An 8,086-nucleotide genomic window follows, 5' to 3' on the forward strand; every position below is an offset into this window, starting at 1 on the left:
TGCCATTGCACTCCAGCCTGGGCAACAGAGTGAGACTCCGTCTCAAAAAACAAACAAACAAAAAACCCCACAACTATTGCTTTATCTTTGGAAATGCTGAGCTGTAACCACCAAGTCACCAGTGCGTGGGGACAGCCTTGTCTGACCACATTGCTCTAAGAAGGCAGCATCCATAACAACATGCCCTGGAGAGACAAGGTCGTGTGCATGGGGCTTCCACTCCATGGCTGAGACACCTGGGCCCTGGAGAGGGGCACCCCGGCTTCCTGTCCCAGGAGTGACGCCTCTCCTGAAGTTTTACTGCCCCTCCCTCGTGCCTCCAGAAAAGGATGAGTGCATCACCCGAATGCAGGGAAGAGCATCCCCAGTGGCCCTACTCTGTGCCGTCGGAACTGGTTACCTGTCTTCCCAGCCTGCTTCAGCCCTGCCTCAGTCCACAGGAAGTCCAAGGGCCCCAGTATGGACCTGGACCTCACACTGAACTTCTCCGTACACCTGCTAATGTCTCCCAATTCTCCCTCCCTCACCCCTCCCCAACCCTTTCTGCATACCCTCTGGGCCTCACGGTCTATCAGCAGGAAATTTCCCACATCCTCAGTCTATTCTCTGGACAGTGCTGTCATCCTCTTGCTCTAAAGGAAACCTGGCTGTCCTGTGACATCATCACTTCCCCTGCTGCCTTTCGTCTCATGCCCAATGGCCTTGGCATGGCCAGTGTCTACTCTGCTTTCCGGCCACCTCTCCTTTCTTCTGAAGGCCCAGGTCCTTTAAAATTTGTGCCGTTCAACAAAAGCCAAAATCGACAAATGGGATCTAATTAAACTAAAGAGCTTCTGCACAGCAAAAGAAACTACCATCAGAGTGAACAGGGAACCTACAGAATGGGAGAAAATTTTTGCAATCTACTCATCTGACAAAGGGCTAATATCCAGAACCTACAAAGAACTCAGACAAATGTACAAGAAAAAAGCAAACAACCCCATCAAAAAGTGTGCAAAGGATATGAACAGACACTTCTCAAAAGAGACATTCATACAGCCAACAGACACATGAAAAAATGCTCATCATCACTCGCCATCAGAGAAATGCAAATCAAAACCACAATGAGATACCATCTCACACCAGTTAGAATGGCAATCATTAAAAAGTCAGGAAACAACAGGTGCTGGAGAGGATGTGGAGAAATAGGAACACTTTTACACTGTTGGTGGGATTGTAAACTAGTTCAACCATTGTGGAAAACAGTGTGGCGATTCCTCAAGGATCTAGAACTAGAAATACCATTTGACCCAGTCATCCCATTACTGGGGATATACCCAAAGGATTATAAATCATGCTGCTATAAAGACACATGCACACGTATGTTTATTGCGGCACTATTCACAATAGCAAAGACTTGGAATCAACCCAAAGGTCCATCAGTGACAGACTGGATTAAGAAAATGTGGCACATATACACCATGGAATACTATGCAGCCATAAAAAAGGATGAGTTTGTGTCCTTTGTAGGGACATGGATGCAGCTGGAAACCATTATTCTCAGCAAACTATCGCAAGAACAGAAAACCAAACACCGCATGTTCTCACTCATAGGTGGGAATTGAACAATGAGATCACTTGGACACAAGAAGGGGAACATCACACACCGGGGCCTATTGTGGGGAAGGGGCAGTGGGGAGGGATAGCATTAGGAGAGATACCTAACGTAAATGACGAGTTAATGGTTGCAGCACACCAACATGGCACATGTATACATATGTAACAAACCTGCATGTTGTGCACATGTACCTTAGAACTTAAAGTATAAAAAAAAAAAAAATTTGTGCCGTTGGACTTCACCACCTCCCTGGTATGCTCACCTTCCCGCTTTCCACAACAGCCGTTTCACATCGTCTCCTCCCTAACCTCCTCTCATTCATTCCTCCTTCCCCTGGTAACATCCGCTTCTCCACACCCCACCCCTAGCTGATGAAATTGCTTTGTCAGGCTTTTAAGCCTCAGTGAAAGGAAAATTGAAGGTGTTCTCCCAGAAAGGGCACATTTGTAATGCTATACAACCTCCCGGCTCAAAGTGTAGTCTTTGGCTTCGTTTCACCTGAAAGCCGGTTAGAAATGCAGAATGTCTGGTCTCACTCCTGACTCACTGAATGAGAAACTGTAGGTGATTAGCCCATTAAAATCTGACGAGCCCTGATATCCAACCTAATCTGCCCAGGCCCCATTGCTGACCACCAAGGACTGTACTGCCTTCCCAGCCACGGTAACCCTGGGCCTCAGCGTCCACTTCATTGAGAAGCAACTCCATCCCCTATATCTTCCTACCATCTAAGCTACTGACTTGCCAATAATTGCACTGACCCATGATTTCCTTTTGTGTGGATGAAGGGACTCAGCTCTTTGCAAAGGCCAACCCTTTCCTCATGCTCCAACCCCATTGTCTAGAGCCAAATAACTATAAGGCATTTGTCATCCCTGCCACAGGAACAAGGGCCTACCAGCCACACCACAGCTGACATGGGGAGCACACTGGCAGCTCAGGTGACTACTGAGAACTTCTGAGCTGCCTTGAAAGGGGTTTTGAACAAGATCAGCTGTTTGCAATATGAGATTCCAGAAGGGAGGGTCCCAAGTCTTCCTAGAGGATCAAAAGGGTGGGAACCCAAGTTCTGAAATTTCTATAATTTCAGAAATTATAGTGCATAGTGCATATAGTGCATAGTTCCCATGCCAGAGTTCAACAAGAAGGTTGCAGGCTGTGGAAACAAGGTTTTAAATTCATTAAATTAGCCCCAGCATTTGTCCCTCACAGTTGCTTCTAGCCAAGGAATATGGTGGTGCTCCCTTCTCCCACCTCCTTGGCCTGATAGCTTTAGCTTCCACTCCAAGCTGGAAGCAGCAGGAGGTGAGATAATTAAGGAGCGTCTCTGCACCTAGGCACAGGCACACACATGCAGGCCAGGACAATCCACAGCGGGCTAAGGCAGGAAATGAAGTCGCCACTTCTTTTCAGTTAAGGAAATCGGAGCAGCAGCTCCCATGGGAGATCAAAACAGTATTGTTTCAAAGAACAGTATTGTTTCAAAGCAGTTCAGAAGAGAACAAAGGTTTTGGCATTGATCCCCCTCTGGAGAAGATAATATCACAGACATTCCCCCCTGTCTGGGACTCAAGACAAACCTACACGTTCATTTATTGAGATTATGCTCAAGAGTAGTGATCTTTGAGTAGTTAGACGGACATTCAATGCCTTCACAATTGTCAAAATGAGAACAAAATCTGGTGGGCATGAGGATGATTTGTAAGAAACAGCAGCCTGACCATTTCCAGCCACGTGGAGAGTCTGGCAGTGCATCTGCTGTGGCCGCGTCTGTGAAGGGGACCTGGACTCATGCCACATGCTACCACTGTGTGCAAGTGGAAACCTGAGTTCCACAAAATGAATTTGTTAAAACACATGCTAGAAGAGCAGGATGGAGCTGCCAGAGGCCTCAGAGCAGACAGTCCAATCCTTTCCACAGCCTCCATGTTTAGTTAATTCAGTTTTAAAAATTTATATTCAAAATATAAATTAGCATCCACTTCTTGCCAAACTTTATGATTGGCCCCTGGAAAATAGATGGAAACACTATAAGCTCTGTCCTCAAGCTCATGGTCTGGTGGGAATAAATAGATCATTTCAATCAACACTAAGGGGTCACGCAGGGCAGAGGCAAGGAGCCTGACGCCTCACTTTCTACGGTAACACACAATGATACCAATGTTCAAATTATGACCTACATCGTCAGAAGAGGGCTAAACCCCCAGACAGGTTTAAACACTTTGCTCAAACATAGCATATATGGGAAAGGAGAGGGGTACAACTGGGAAAGGGCACCCAGGAAGCCTCTGGTAGGGATATAGAGGTATTTATATTTATTACATCATATACTCTTCTATACGCATGATAAAAAGCATGAATAAAACTGAGTCTTTCATAATACTGAACCTTCTGTTTGAACTTAGCTTCCTTTCAGCAATCCCCCCAGATGTCCAGTTATAGGATACAATTATCTTTCCTTTTTTTTTTTTTTTTTTTTTTTTGGAGACAGAATCTCTGCTGCCTAGGGTAGACAGCAGTGGCAAGATCTCAGCTCACTGCAACCTCTATCTCCTGGTTTCAAGTGATTCTCATGCCTCAGCCTCCTGAGTAGCTGGGATTACAGGCGTGCACCACCACGCCCTGCTAATTTTTGTATTTTTAGTAGAGACGGGGTTTCACTATGTTGGCCAGGTTGGTCTCGGACTCCTGAGCTCAGGTGATCCACCCACCTCAGCCTCCCAAAGTGCTGGGATTACAGGCGTGAACCACCGTATCTGGCCTTTCCTTCTTGCTAAATCAGTTTGAAACAGCGTTTTCTGTGAATTGTCACCAAAACTTCCTAATTGTTATAGCATTTTCCTAACTAACTTGACTGTAGAACTCTTTTTTAAGGAGTATCTTTTGGAACTAGCATGTCCTGGAAAACACCCTGGGGAACGAACCCACGGGATTGAGGTCTGTTTAGGAGACACAATTAAAAAGAAGGTAAATTCACAACTTGAGTGACTTCTGCAGAAGACACCTGAAAAGCCAGCCCCACATGCCTTGCTAATAAGTGTTCTTTTCACTATTTAGCTGTGGACTTCATGAACAAATATACTTGCCCTCCAGAGTGTTAGAGCAGTGGCAACCCAGAATTGATCAGCTGTATCAAGGCATATGCACAAAAATTGAGATATTTTCCAGAACTCAGTTTTTAAAATGAAAAAAAAAGTTATCAAAATACTTCTGCTGTAAAGCAGAATAAAGAACAGCAAAAGGGGACAGTCACAGTGGCTCACGCCTGTAATCCCAATACTTTGGGAAGCCGAGGCAAGTGGATCACATGAGGTCAGGAGTTCAAGGCCAGCCTGGCCAACATGGCGAAACCCCGTCTCTACTAAAAATACAAAAATTAACCGGGCATGGTGGCATGTGCCTGTAGTCCCAGCTACTCAGGAGGCTGAGGCAGGAGAATCGCTTTAACCTGGGAGGTGGAGGTTGGTGAGCCAAGATTGTGCCACTGCACTCCAGCCTGGGCGACAGAGTGAGACTCTGTCTCAAAAAAACAAAAACAAAGACAAAACAAAAAAACAGCAAACGACAAGAGCCAAATAAATATACTTCTTTATAAATTTTTTTTAATTGTTTTTGCTGGGTGCGGTGGCTCATGCCTATAATCCCAGCACTTTGGGAGGCTGAGGTGGGCGGATCACTTCGGGTTGGGAGTTTGAGACCAGCCTAACCAACATGGAGAAACCCTGTCTCTACTAAAAATACAAAATTAGCCAGGCATGGTGGCACATGCCTGTAATCCCAGCTACTCCAGAAGCTGAGGCAGGAGAATCGCTTGAACCCGGGAGGCAGAGGTTGCGGTGAGCCAAGATAGAGCCATTGCGCTCCAGCCTGGGCAACAAGAGTAAAAATCCATCTCAAAAAAGAAAAAAAAAAAAAAATTACATACATATATATATATATATGTATTTTTAAAAAAATGAGACAGGGTGTCATTCTGTTGCCCAGGCTGGTCTTGAACTCCTGGCCTCAAGTAATCCTCCTACCTCAGCCTCCCAAAGTGCTAGGATTACTGGCATGAGCCACCACACCTAGCCCAAATAAATGTATTTCATAAGCAAAAATATATGTGTCTATAAGAAATTAGGCTTAAAATAGCAGAAAAGATTTTCAATTACTAGAAACACCTCAAGTGAATAATGCAGTTGAGGTAGAGACACCGTATTTAAAATTATTTGGGCTGGGCGCGGTGGCTCACATCTGTAACCCCGGCACTTTGGGAGGCTGAGCTGGGCGGATCGCCTGAGGTCAGGGTTCAAAACCAGCCTGGCCTGCATGGCGAAACCCTGTCTCTATTAAAAATACAGAAATTAGCTAGGCGTGGTGACCAGCGCCTGTAATGCCAGCTACTTGGGAGGCTGAGGCAGGAGAATTGCTTGAACCCAGTTAGGTGAAGGTTGCAGGGAGCCAAGCTCATACCACTGCACTCCAGCCTGGCATGAGAGCAAGACTCTGTCTCAAAAATAAATAAATAAATAAATAAATGAATAAAATAATTGAGAAAGCCCCCAGAATGTTAAAAGGATCATAAACAACCTATTTTATAGATAGGGATACTGAGGCTGAAAAGTGAAGCATTTTGTCACATCAAGTGAGTGTCAAAGTCAAACTAGGAGCCAGGGCAGCCTTCCTATCATTAGGGGCTGATCCAAAGTGAGAATCTCTGCCTCTAGCTGCAGTCTCATTTGCTCGGGCCCAAATCGGAGGATGCACTGCAGTCTAGACGCATTTGATTTGCCTGTAGCACATAGCCTTTCCTGGGCCCATAATGCCATTACAGGAAGCGCTGCCACCAGCCCATACTTCCTAACACACCCAAAAGACCAGAGCATCAGAAACTACCCCTGCGACAAAAGCTGCACTGATCATAGGCTCCAAATTCCAGTTTGAGGAGATGATATTATTATCCTTTAAAAGGTCTTTCTTGCCTGTTTTGGCTAATTACACTCCCAGGGATGGAAATTGTTCATTAGTGGAACCAAAACAAGGGATACTTTAAAAGCTCCAGGAAAATCACATTTCCTGGAGATTCAAAATATTTTTCTCAAAGGGAACTAGGAAGAATTTTTTAAAGGATGACCTGTGAAAGAGTAACTGACCTAGTCCCCACTTAGGCTAAACAAGCCAAGCTTGATGAATGGTGCCAAACATTCAGAACCAATTCAATCACATGCATAATTTTATTGGGAATTTACAGTGCATTCATCATTTAACCTACCTTAACTCATCATCCTCACAACATTCCTGAGTTGGGTATATAGTCTTTTGCTATAATGGGATAGTCTGCTTAAAAAGACTGTTAAGTAATTTCAGTGGGGAAAGGGTTTAAAGCTTCGGATTCAGAATAATGTTTTTTCTTGTGTAAATTTCAACAAAATTTATTTTTTAATTAAATAGCTCTAATTGTGCTGCTTGGTCTAGTTCCAAATGAACATCAAAGACAATGCAAGTCTTATTCTCTAATTGTGACACTGAACTGAGGCTTTCAAGATTAACAGTGGAGAAATGGTTTGATTTAGATGAGGCACGTGGCCTATCTAGGGGAAGTAACTTGCCCAAAGTCACATGGCTGGTTAGTGTCATGAAGTGAGATTCCAGTCCCGGACTCCTGGGTTCCAGTATCTCTGCTCTCAGCTCTGTTACCCAGGCTGAGTGCAATGGTACAATCCCGGTTCACTGTAACCTAGAACTGCTGGGCTCAAGCAGTCCTCTTGCCTCAGCCTCCCAAGTAGCTGGGACTATAGGTGCATACCACAGCGCCTGGCTAATTTTTAAATTTTTCTGTAGAGATTGGGCCTTGCTAGGTTGCTCAGGGAGGGTCTCAAACTCCTGGCCTCAAGCAATCTTCCTGCCTCAGCCTCCCAAAATGGTGGGATTACAGGCACGAGCCACTGCACTAGGCCCATTATCTATGCTGCCTGCTCCTGCTGACACCAACTCCACTAAGAAATGGGAGACTGATCCTGAGGTACAGGCAGGAGCCCTGGCTCAGGCTGAGTCATCTCAGGGCTCCTGTCCTTCAAGAAACCTTGTCTTCACTGCTTCCTCCAACCTCCTTTTTGCTCCCACAACCTGTGCAAACATCACCACCCTATTTCTCACGTCACACGGGCAATAAATTTATCTTTACTCAATTTCTGAAGACAAGAAGGGAACTTTATCTCTGCATTCTCACTTCAATGGCTAATATAGCACATTTAATACTACTTGTTGAATACAATAATTAAAGCTCTTACAAACTGCTACATTAAAATGTTACTCTTGTTAATTACTGAAAATAAAAATACATGCTGGTACCTTTGTTTTCTTGCATCTTTAAAATAAACACTCCACAAATCTATAAGAATTATAAGTCTTGAGGCTTAATGTAGGATTTTTCAAATATTTGCATAATTTCTGCTAAACTGCCATGCACAAATATATCAAAACAAAAAAGACACAAAATTACCCATA

The sequence above is a fragment of the Macaca fascicularis genome, chromosome 14 (assembly GCF_037993035.2).
Source record: "Macaca fascicularis isolate 582-1 chromosome 14, T2T-MFA8v1.1".
In the NCBI taxonomy this organism is placed as follows: Eukaryota; Metazoa; Chordata; class Mammalia; order Primates; family Cercopithecidae; genus Macaca; species Macaca fascicularis.